Consider the following 11,815-nt stretch of genomic DNA (forward strand, 5'->3'; position numbering starts at 1 on the left):
AGCCACTCGGTGCAGGCAGCCACCTCTGGGGGTCACCTCTGCGGAGCACAGTCTCACCGTCAATCCAGGTGAGCAAACGGTCCATTTCCACATCATTGTTGTCAAGTCTGCGGGTGCTGGGTGTCTCTTCTGGAAAAGGCAGAAAATGCCCAGCGGGGCAATGGCAATGCCGGCTTTCCCACGCCCACTCAGTGCAGACACCCCCCCAGCAGCTCTGCTGCCCCTCCGAGAGAGACTCACCGTTGTTGATCCACGTGAGCAGGTCATCGATGTCTGCGTCGTCGTACAGGATGCCTGTCTTGGATGTCACTTCTGGAAAAGGCAGAAAATGCCCGGTGGGGCAATGCCAGCTTTCTTTCCCACACCCAGTGTGGGTGGGTGGGTGGGTGCCAGCAACCCCCCGCCAGCTCTGCTGCCCCCAAACTCACCGTCATTGAGCCATGCCAGGAGATGCTGGATGTCCGCCACGTCCTCCGGATGTCTGCGCTCGCTGTGGCTGCTGGAAAAGCAAGGACATCCCCAGTGGGGGCAATGCCAGCTTTCCCCCAGCCACCCGGTGCGGGACAGCCTGCCGCACGCCCCGCAGCCCCCAAACTCACCCCCTGAGTCCAGCGCTGCGGTGCTGGCAGCCGAGCGGAGCCGTGGCGGGATGGGGGCACCCGTCGGTGGGCGCTGGGTGCCCCTGGTCCTCCGTGAGCACCACGGCGTCCTGAAAGGGCTCCATCGGCGACTCCCAGGTGGCGGGCAGGGTGCAGGGCACGGGGAGCACCTGCTCCTGCAGTGGTGGTACCTGCAAAAGAACTGGCGGGGGGCCGGGGCGGCCGGGGGCCTGCGGCAGGCAGGTGCCTGCGGGCTGCGGGGGCTCCCCGTGGAACACGGCCCCAGGCCACAGCCCCATCGGCTGCTGGGGCAGCAGCGTCCCTGCCAGCAGGGGATGTCCCCAGCAGTGAGCAGGGGCAGTGGGGGGAGCCATAGCTGGGTGCAGCCCCCCAGGTAGCAGCTGCAGCAGCGGTAAGTGCAGCCCCAGAGTTGGGGGCAGGCCCCCAGGTGGCAGTTGAGCCCCAGTTGGGGGCAGCCCCCCAGGGGGGAGCTGCGCTGCCTGTCCCCAGACACCTGGTACCCCAGGCCAGACAGAGGCCTGAGGCGCCAGGTAGGTGGCAGTGGGGAACAGGGAGGGCTTGGGTGGTACCGGCATCGGTCCCGCGATGGTGGGCTGCATCCAGGCGGGGGTCCGGTGGCGGCACAGTCGCTTCAGGGAAGATGGCGTCGGGTGTCAGAGGCACCGTCAGCGCTCCTCGAGGATTCTCTCTGTGGGGAAAGGCCAAAGTAGGCTCTGGGGTGGGCTCTGGGGTGAGCTCTGGGGCGCTGGGGTGGGATCTGGGGCACAGGGCTGAGATCGGGCTTACAGGGGCTGGGATCTGGGGCGCTAGGGGTGGGATCTGGGACGCTGGGGTGGGATCTGGGTTACGGGTGTGATATCGGGTGTACAGGGGTGGGATCTGGGGCGCTGGGCTGAGATCTGGGCTGTTAGGGTGGGATCTGGGCGCTGGGTGGGATCTGGGACACTGGGGGTGAGCTCTGGGTTACAAGGGGGTGATATTGGGGGTTACAGGGGTTGGATCTGGGGCGCTGGGGTGAGATCTGGGGCACAGGGGTGGGATCTGGAGCGCTGGGGCCAGCTGAAGCATGGGAGCAGGGGAAGCCTGCTGCCTTACCTGCCATGACAGCTGGAGAGTGGCAGTTAGGGGAGCCCCTCCCCCCAGGGGGGTTGCGTGACCGTTGGGGTCAGCCCCTTTCCCCCGGGCTTGAGATGGTTGCAGTTTTTGTCGCCACAAAGACCTTAAAGACCCTCAAGTCTAAGCACAACCTAACCATACCAGCCTAACTCTAACAAGCCCCTGCTCAATCATGTCCCCGAGCACCACCTGGTTTTCAACACATTCAGGGATGGTGACTGAACCAGCTCCCTGGGTGGAATAGGGAGCCAGCCCATCAGGTCTCCCCTCAGCCTCCTTTTCCCCACACTAAACAGCCCCAGTTCCTTCAGTCACTCCTCAGAGGGCATATTGGCCAAGGCCTTCCCCAGCCTTGTTGCCCTTCTTTCAACCTGCTTCAGCACCTCAACGGCCCTTCTGTGCTGAGGTGCCCAAAACTGAACACTGGACTCGAGGTGAGGCCTCGCCAGTGCCGAGTCCAGGGGCAGGATGACTTCCCTAGTCCTGCTCACCACACCATTCCTGAGCCAGGAATTGTGGTTATGCCATTGGCCTTCTTGGCCACCTGGGCACACTGCTGGCTCATCTTCAGCCACCTGTCCGTCAGCACACCAAGGTCCCTTTCAGGGATCAGGCAGCTTTCCAGCCACTCCTCCCCAAGGAGGACTGGGGGGACGCCTGGGCTTGTTGTGACCAAAATGCAGGACCCGACACTCGGCCCCATTGAAACTCATCCAGTCAACCTGGAAGAGTGAAGAGAGAACAAAAACCAAGCAGGCAAAGAGCAGAGCTGTCCACAGGGGGCAGGGCTTGGGGCAGGGCCTGTGTCGGAGGGTGGTCCAGCACAGTGGTGGCCTCGGGGCCCAGGCTGGAGGGGGCCTGGCACAGTTGAGGCCTCGTGTGGGCCCAGAAGGAAGGGGGCCCAGGCACAGGTAGAGCCTCGGGGCCCAGGATGGAGGAGAACCAGGCTCAGTTGGGGCTGTGTTGGGGCCCAGGATGGAGGAGGACCAGGTGCAGTTGGGGCTGCACTGGGGGGGCCGGAGCTGGAGGGGGGCCTAGCAGAGTTGAGGCCTCCTCTGGGCCCAGACAAAAAGGGCCCAGGCGCAACCAGGTCCTTGGGGCCCGGGATGAAGCAGCCCAGGCCCAGGCCCAGTTGGGGCTGCTTTGGGGCCCAGGATGGAGGAGGACCGGGTGCAGTTCGGGCTACACTGGAGGGGCCCGAGCTGGAGTCGGGCCTAGAACAGTTGAGGCCTGCTCTTTTCCCAGATCAAAGGGATCCCCGGCACAGCCAGGGCCTTGGGGCTCAGGATGAAGCAGCACCAGACACAGTATGGGCTGCTTTGGGGCCCAGGATGGAGGAGGACCAGGCACAGTTGGGGCTGCTTTGGGGCCCGGGCTGGTGGGAGGCCCGGCACAGCCAGAGCCTTGTGGCTGCACTCCCTCTGTACAGTTCAACCTTGATCCCTAACCTAAAATGGTAACTGTAGTGAAAGGCAGTAGCTGATCCAGCTGCTTTCCTGTGTTTTAATTTTCCTAAGAATGGGAAGGACTCAAAGCTAGTAAACAAAGACCCCTTCTGAAGAACAGGACTCAGAAAGTATTAGCACAGAGCAGATCTCCCTTAGTAGGAGAGAAGTAGAGATTCTTCCCCCTTAGACAGGCAGCCCTTAAATGAGGGTGGGAGGGCTGGAGCCAGGCTCCACCCCTTTTTGCCCAGGTGAAATGCTTGCAGGTTGTGCTCCACAGCAGAACGTGTTTTAATGAAGCCTGGGAAAGCCTGTGACATCAAAGAATCCTTTCTTCCTTCTTTCTTGTTTTGTGTTTGTTTGCCTGCAGTTCCAAGCAGGTGGACTCTCAGTGTCTTGCAAGTGACAGCTAGCAGCAGCAGGTCCAGCCAGGAGGCACAGCACCCTGCAACCTCCAGGTGAGTGACAGCAGGCAGGCATGGCTTTTTGGGCTCTGCAGGGTCATTGTGTGGAGCATTATGCACAGGAACAGCTGAGTGTAAAGATGATGTCCGAGCTGCAGAGCTAAGCATAACGGAGAGGGCCCAGCGGCTCAGCTCGTTCCCAGCGTGAGCAGGAAATTAGAGCCACGAGGGATATGCAGACGCTTTCTGCTTTTGTCTGTTGCCTCCCTCCTTCTGCCCCGTCAGAGGGGAGGAACGAGCTGCACTTGCACAGAGACATTGCTCTCACGGCCACTCACCCCCTCAGGTTGGGAGCATTCCTGGCTGCAGGATGGGCAAACCGAAGTTCTTGCCTGATTGGGTCTGTGAAGCTTAAAAAGGGAGACAAACTATGGCCTCTTGGCTCATGAAGTGGAGAGAGGGGATGCTGTGCTACTGGGCTGCAGTCAAGAGTCTGAGAGAGTCTGGGTTCTATGAGATTTGAGAGACAGTTCTGGGGAGTGTGGGAAGCAGTGCAAACGTGCAAGGGTGCTTTTCCTTTCAGGGGCCTTTGTGCAACAGCAGATGTTGATGCCCTAGAAGCACGGTGCGGAGCACATCCTGGGATCAAGGTGCCACGGACTGGAAAATGCTGCTGTGGCGGAGTTCCTGTGTGAAGACAAAACTCCCAGTCCCCCAGAAAAGTGGAGGCAGAAGAGCAGTGACAAGGTATCTACATGTCTATCTGTGTATGTGCACAAGCGGCCCAGCTGCCCTGCTTCCTCCCTCCACGGGATCTGCTCCTGCTGCTGCTGCTGCTGGAGTCTCCTCTGGCCACGGTGGCGTGGGGCGAGTTCTTGTGTCAAACAGGATCTACCGGTTCGTCAAACACGTTGTGACTGGGCCTGATCACCTGGTTGACCTTTAATTAATCCAACATTATCCATCCCATAACTACCCTGGCACTGAGGTAAGGTTGCAGTCCATCTGGCCCCGTGGACTCGGGCAATCCAGCTTTTGGAGCAGGTCCAAAACCATCTAATTGTGGATTATGCATGGCCTATTCGGGTCCCCATTCCTATCTACCAGCACAGGGGACTGTGTTCGCAGGAAGTAATGAGTCTTGCTATTAAAGACTGAGGCAACGAAGGCATTAAGTTACCTCAGCCTTGTCCTGATCCTTGGTCACCAAGTTGCCCTCGGCATCCAAGAAGGGATGGAGATTCTCCCTAGCCCTCCTCTTGCTGTTGATGTATTTACAGAAATATTTTATTGTTGCCCTTTTACCTTGGTGGCCAAGCTCAGTTCTAGCTGGGCTTTGGCTTTTCTAATTTTGTCCCTGCCACATATTTGCTACGTACCTGTAATCATCATAAGTAGCTTGCCCACTCTTCCACAGACCATAATCTGTGGAATCCGCTCCTGCACCTTTTAAAATTACTTCCTGAAAGTATTGCCAGCCTTCCCTGGGCTCCCACGCCCTCCAAAAGTACTTCCAAAGGGAACCTCTCAACCATGGTCCTAAAGAGGTTCAAGTTTGCTCTCGGAAGTCCAAGGTGGCAGTTCTGCTGACTCCCCTCCCGTGGTTCAGCAAGAATTGAGATATCTAGCATCTCACGATCCCTTTGCCCCAGGCGGCCTCCAGCCTTGACATCCCCCACAAGACCTTCTCTGTTAACAAACAGCAGGATTTTGCTTTCCCCTTGCTGGCTGCGTCACCAGCTGTGTCAGGAAGTGATCTCCCACACACTCGAGGAACCTTCTGGGACGGTTTCCCTATCTGCTGTATTATAAATCCATCAGATGTCTGGGACTTTGCAATAGCCCACAAGAACAAGGGGAGAGACCTTGAGACCTCATGCGGCTGTCTCTTAAAGTGTCTTGCCCACCTCTTCATCCTGGTTGGGTGGCCTGTAGCACACTCCCACGATAAGGTCCAGTCTTACTGGCCTTTGCTTTTATTCTGACCTAGAAGCTCTCAACCCTATCATCGCCATCCTTCACTCCAGCCATTCCCATTCTTTTCTTAACGTAGAGGGCTGCACCACTGCCTTTCCTGCCTTGCCTCTCCTCTTTTGAAAAGTCGCTAGCCATCCCATCACAGCACTCCAGCTGTGTGGAGTCATTCCACCTCGTTTCTGTGATTTCCAAGTGATTTTTCTCCTGTTTTTGATTCCAACAAAAGCCACTTAGGATTATTTTTGTTGTTTTTATGTTTTTTAATGGCAGGCATTGTGTTTAACTTAAAAAACTTAAAAAATGAACGGACGAAGAATAGCTTTTGTTTGCATTCTGGTAACTGCTGAGGCTTTGGCTGACGACAGCTTTCAGCTGCACCTGAACTAGGCTGGATTTGTCTCCTGCTCTCCATAGGTGAGTATTTCTCTTGCAGACCTTTGAATCAATGATTCCCCCTGCTATTTGTCTCTTCTGGTTGCTGGAGAGAAGAGCTGCAATGTCAACATCCTGATCCGTAAGGTGCTCAAGCTTGGTGATTGTCAGTAATTCAGGATATGCTTGCTTTTCTTTAAGTGAACTAAGGGATAAGCTATCATGCTGTGCCATTTCTTTTCCTGTGCGTAATGCCAAGGGATAGGGCTGCAGGTGCCTGCTGGTTCACGGGACATCCCAGAGCTTTGTACACAGCTTAAGTGATGGAACAGGAAAGACTCCAATGATGGTAAAAACGTGATTTCTAGTGTTTTGGTACGTATATTCAAGTCAGTATGGGTCCATTTCAGACAGCATCGTCTCACATCTGTTTGTGTCTCATATCAAACGCATTTTTACTGATTTGGCTACATACATACTCCACCCATTAGTTTGCGTATTGTCTTCTTAGGGTGAGGTTTGCCTGCTGAACAGCGATACAAAAGAAGCTTAAATTACAGAAGCAGAGAAGCAGAGACAGTCTAGAGGCTCAATACAGTAGGGATCAGTTAGAGTATTACTTTGAAGTTGTTGTGTTCTGGGTCTTAGGTGGGATGAGAGACGGGTGTGAATGTTACAGCCAAGTGTTTTTCCCTGGTTCATTGCTCACCTGCTGCCATGCAAGCCAGCTCTTCTTTTCCCTGCCTCTGCTTTTCTTGTTGCATGCATAATGCATCGCAAAATCTCTGAACAGATTTATTTTCACGTTTTAACAGTGTATAGCTAGAAGTGGGGCTTATCTCATCATCTGATGGAGATTGGTTGTGTATGGGGGAGTTTGCACGAATTATTAGCACCTCACCAAAAGCAAGGAACAGAAAAAGAAAGAAAAAAACACCAAACCACCCTAAAAGCTGCATAAATGACTATAGCTGAGCCAGCAGGAAATATTACCTGCAGTTTGCAGAGTCCTCATTTTGCTCAGCACTGACTGGATGGGGTTAACAGTGACCACTAATGAAGGAGCTCTGCTACCTGTCTGAGCAGTGCTCCAGTCTTTGTTGCTGCGTTATGAATGCACTGCTCCTCCTGCCACATTTCTTCACGCCCTCGGTTGTTATCTGAGCAGTGGTAGCCCCCACGAGCGATGCAGTCAGTGCCTGCTTGCTCCAGGTGCTCCATAAGCACAGCAGAAGGATGCCAGGGGGCTTGCAGGCAGTGTGTGCATGCTGTTGCTCTCTCCAAGAAGCCCCTGTTTTGGCTAGCTGCAGAAGAAACCATTTTTTCCTTGGTCGGATCCTTGCAAACGCAGTGCAAGTGTACAGAACGGTACGGTGTCTAGCTGTCTTTTCGCAGTACGTGCAATGAGGTTATCTATTTTTCAGGCAGAGAAGTGCGTCCAGGCAGTTTGGAGAACTGCTGGCTCAGGCTTCACCTCCACTAATCCAAGTTCAGTCACTTTCCTCTGAAGAACCTGCATCAAGCCGTGGTTTTAAGCTGCAGATGGAGTTCTTCTCGCAGGACTGAAGTGCTGAAGCTCTCTGAGCTCCGAAGGCACCCTGAACTCATGTGAGTGTGACTGGCTGCTTTGCTTTTGGCAAGAGACCCTTTAGAGCCCCAGAGTGCGCTGTGCAGAGTCTCTAAGGAGAGGACTCCTGAGGCCGAATTTATTTGTATCCCACAGGAGGCTTTTTCTTGGTTGGCAACGTGCTTAAAAAAGAAAGAAATGCAAATGGGCATTTCCACGTGACTGTATTCTGCTCAGTGCAGTGTCTGCCTGTGTTGCAGACTGAGCTCCGTGGCATTGCAAAGAATGCACCAAAGTAAGTAGTGCAGGAGAGCATTTTTTCCAGTTAGAATGTTGGCCTTCCAAAGCAGGCCTGCCTTGGTTGCACTGGCTTGCATCTCAGCTGGTGTTCTGTTGTCAGGGTTCCCGTATTTCTAGCGGTTGTCAGGGCGGTGGCTCATGACATCGTAAGGCCGTGGCGATGTGACGGTAAGAATGTCCCATGTCAAGTACAAGATGGCTGTGTGGGACGAGGGGAAGCCATGGCCTGACAGCTGCCCTTCTGGTCAGCAGTGGAATTCTGCGGGGTCCATTAGAAGGCCATTTCTCTGTAATGCTTTCTCTGTTGGTTCCAGTCAAGATGTGGCCGTTGTATGAAGTAAGTTTGTGGTTGCTGTGAAGCTGGGAGGAATGTTGACTGCCTTGGGGGTTGAGAGGCCTTGCAGCAAGATGTGGAGAAATGTGAGGGTGGTCCCCATCTGCACGAAGAAGAGCAAGCGCTGCGTTCTGCACCTGGGATGCGGCAGCCCTGGCTGTACGTACAGCGTGGGGGGGGCGAGGGGCTGGAGATCAGCCCTGCCAAAAGGGAGGGATCTGGGCGTTGTGGTTGCTGACAACTTGAATCTGAGCTGGCAGTGTGCCCTGGGCACAGGGTTTGAGTTTGGGTGGTCCTTTGGGGAGCCAGGGGTTGGACTTGATGGTCCCTGTGTCCTTTAAGAAGGCCGAATAGTCTTTCAGTGATTGTTCTGGGCAGCTCACACCACTGGGTGTATAATTCATTTCACTTGGAATTTCAGGGTCAGACATAAATGTTATTATCTGCTTTAGAGAAAGAAGTGGGAGGCTGAACTGATATTTGGAAAAATGAAAAATGTTTAAAATGTTTTTTGCAAGATAAGCCCTCAGCAAACAGTCGTCCTGTTCCACTTTTGGCCAGTCTCAGATGCTTGTCTTCCAGAATGTCTGCGTGTGGATGAATCACAACAGGATCCTGGGAACTTTTAAGAAAGGTAGGAAGGAGGAACCGGGGAACTACAGGCTGGTGAGCCTCACCTCTGTGCCTGGGAAGATCATGGAGCAGATCCTCCTAGGAGCTATGTTAAGGCACACATGAGACAAAGAGATCCGAGACAGCCAGCATGGCTTCACCAAGAGCAGATTGTGCCTGACCAATCTGGTGGCCTTCTGTAGTGGAGTGATGGCTTTGGTCGACGGGGGAAGGGTGGTGGATATCATCTACCTGGACTTCTACAGAGCCTTTGACATGGTCCCTCAGCACATCCTTCTCTCTAAATTAAAGAGGTATAGATTGGAAGGATGGACTGTTCAGTGGAGTAGGATTTGGCTGGCTGGACACAGCCAAAGGGTTGTGACGAATGGTTTTGTGCCAGGGTGGAGGCTGATCACAAGCAGTGTCCCTCAGGGGTTGGTCTTGGGACCTGTGCTCCTCAGCATCTTCATCAGTGACACAGACAATGGCATCGAGTGCACCCTCAGCAAGTTTGCAGATGATACAAACTGGGCAGTGCAGTCGATAGTCTGGAAGGAAGGGAAGCCATCCAGAGGGACCTGGACAGGCTGGAGAGGCTGTGGGTGTCCCATCCCTGGAGGCATTCAAGGCCAAGCTACCCATGTTTGCCTTCTGTAGTTATCAGTGGGGCAAGAGGAAAATGAAGAGTACAATGAAGTACAGAGTGCTTTTCTTGTCTTGTTCAACTGCAAGTTCCTGTTTTCTCAAAGGCAAAAACAATTAAGGCTCAGCAAAAACAATTAAGGCTCAGCAAAAACAGTTAAGGCAGTCATTGTAAGTATTAATTTCTGATGATGGTGGCTGCCTGTGTTCGGAGGTCACACTTAGTTGAAGCACACTGCGCCTGTGGAAATTCTGCTGAGCAATTAGCAAAAATACCCTTGTCATTAGGAAGAAACAAGAACACTGTTGTCCATAAAGTAATCAGTGGCGTTTAAGCAAGTGACACCTCTTTGTTTTACAGGAGAAAAAAACGACAGGTGAGCCTAACATATTAATTAACTGAGAACAAAACGTTAGGAAGGACAAGACTGTGCTTGAGTTTTCCCAGTAATGAGTGCCTGAATTCCAGAGTGGGTTTCTGAATCTTTGTTTCATCCTACGGGTCCTATGAAGGACTGTGCCATCATTGTAATCTGCATCAGAAATGCCTCCTTTCTCAGTGCAAATCCTGCCATTGGATTAAGGGCAAAAATAATGTGCAGAGTAGGACTTCTATAGTACTCCATATTATAGAACTCTAAAGACAGACTATAATACTCTATATTACAGGGACTCTAAAAACAGACTGCTTCAACACACTTGGAATCAGCACACCTTTGAATCTGATGCAAAGAGATGCATGTTTGGTTGTTTTGTTTTGTTTGTTTTTTTAAATCTCTTTGAACAGCCAGATCAAGTAGCTGAGCAGCCTCGTTCCAGCTTTTCTGTAAAACTTGAGTCATGAGGAGTGCTTTCTCTAACAGTGGTAGTGTTGGGACACACGCTTCTCTTTTTGCCACAGACTGAGCATTGTTCTCTCTCCTTCTTCATATCTTGCAGGAAAGATTGCTTCACGTGTAATGAAAAGCTAGTGTCCAGAAGATCACTGCGGCCAGATGCCAATTTTGATGCCCTCGTCAGTAAGACTTGTCCAAGCCCTGATGTATGTGAAACTCATCAGGAGGGAATGCTGGCAAGAATCAGCTAACACAGTAGCAGCAAGCTTTCAGTGACAGCGTTAAGGAAGGGTGACGATTCAGGCTGGGAGCAGGTATGTCATCACCTGACTTGACCACATGTAACTTGATGCTAGAAATACACCACGTCCTCCCTCCCTGCATGGCAAGAGATGGCTCTCTTCTCCTGCAAAGGCAGCCGAAGTAACTTCTGTGTGCTGACTAGAGAGAGAAAACTTGGTGTCACTCCTTGCAAGTCCTGTGGCAGCCAGATATTGTGTGATGAGAGTTGCTGTCTATTTACTGTGTTTGGTTTCTTTGCTTTGCCATGCTGTACACGAGTAAAGGAAATGAATGGAATACGAGATGGTGACCTTGTTTTGTTTGCTTTGTTTTCCTTGCTTGGTTGTTTTTCCTCCTATTGCTTTTCAGTAGTGCGCCTTTTGCTTTGCTTTCCATTGTCTTTGTGTCTGTTTTGTTGGCTCTTTGTCTTAGCTGTTTCTTTCTTTGCATTAGCTTCTTCCTCCCAGAGGAGAGCATTCCTTGCCTTTTCAGAGGATGGTTCTTGGCTTTGCTTGGAGTTTCTCCCTTGCTCTTCATTCTTGGTTGCCTTACCTGGCTTTGCCTTCCTTGTCCCCTTGCCCCGGCCTTGCTCTTCCTTTGCCTTCACTTACCTGATGTGCTCTCTCCCTTGATTGTTCTGTTCTGTCTGTTCCTTTCTGGCTTCTTGAACTGCAGCCTCCTCTCTGGGCTTTCCTGCCGTGCTTGATGCATTTGCAGCTCCTTGGAGTTTCCCAGGTGGGTCCACGCCTCCTGGGCCTCCTTGCCTCTTCCCTTGTGGTGCTCTTGTGGCTTTTTCTCCAGCTGGCTGGATCCACGCGGGCCTATTGCCCCATTTTCTCGGCATTGGTGTATGTAGATTGTTCTATGTCATCTTCCCAGGCCTAGATGCTGAGTTTTTGCCTCTTCCAGACTCTGTTGTCATCTTTGCTTTTCCGTGAGAGTGTATTCTGTTCTGTTATCGTTGGTTGCTTGTTTTTGAATTTGGTGTTTGTTGTTGTTTCATTTATTGTTGTTGGCTTTCTTTGATGTGCGTGGGGTTTTTTGTTCTTTTTTTGTTTGGTGCTCTTTTTCTTTTTTTTTTGCTGTTCATTTCTTTGCACTGTATTTTTTTCCTAGTAGCGTTTCTTTTCCTTTCTCTTGTACTAGAAATTTTAGCTCCTAACACTAATCCAAATGTATAAACCACAAGTCTGAACTCTAAATCACACAGGTGTATGGGAACTGTATAATCACAGCCTGACCCCCTGTTTGACTACCTGAGGCGAGTGCTGAGTCAGCTGCAGGGGCACAGGTGATGGCAGTTTG

General features: G+C 52.3%; 1 long non-coding RNA gene across 7 annotated transcripts; it reads left to right on the forward strand.

The window, feature by feature from the left end:
• Window positions 1–5,906: 5,906 nt before the first annotated feature.
• LOC107050786 lies at window positions 5,907–11,782 on the forward strand. Of its 7 annotated transcripts, none has more exons than XR_003073176.3 (6): window positions 5,907–5,976; window positions 7,359–7,542; window positions 7,658–7,796; window positions 7,902–8,294; window positions 8,654–8,769; window positions 10,332–10,812. It is a non-coding gene; the product is annotated as an uncharacterized LOC107050786 (long non-coding RNA). The 7 variants fall into 7 exon arrangements; XR_005840354.2 differs by having other exon boundaries at window positions 5,916–5,976; window positions 7,902–7,969; window positions 8,116–8,769; XR_005840352.1 differs by adding an exon at window positions 11,721–11,782 and having other exon boundaries at window positions 5,916–5,976; window positions 7,658–8,769; window positions 10,332–10,542.
• The last annotated feature ends 33 nt before the right edge of the window (window positions 11,783–11,815 follow it).

Source organism: Gallus gallus, chromosome 17 (genome assembly GCF_016699485.2).
Source record: "Gallus gallus isolate bGalGal1 chromosome 17, bGalGal1.mat.broiler.GRCg7b, whole genome shotgun sequence".
Classification (NCBI taxonomy): Eukaryota; Metazoa; Chordata; class Aves; order Galliformes; family Phasianidae; genus Gallus; species Gallus gallus.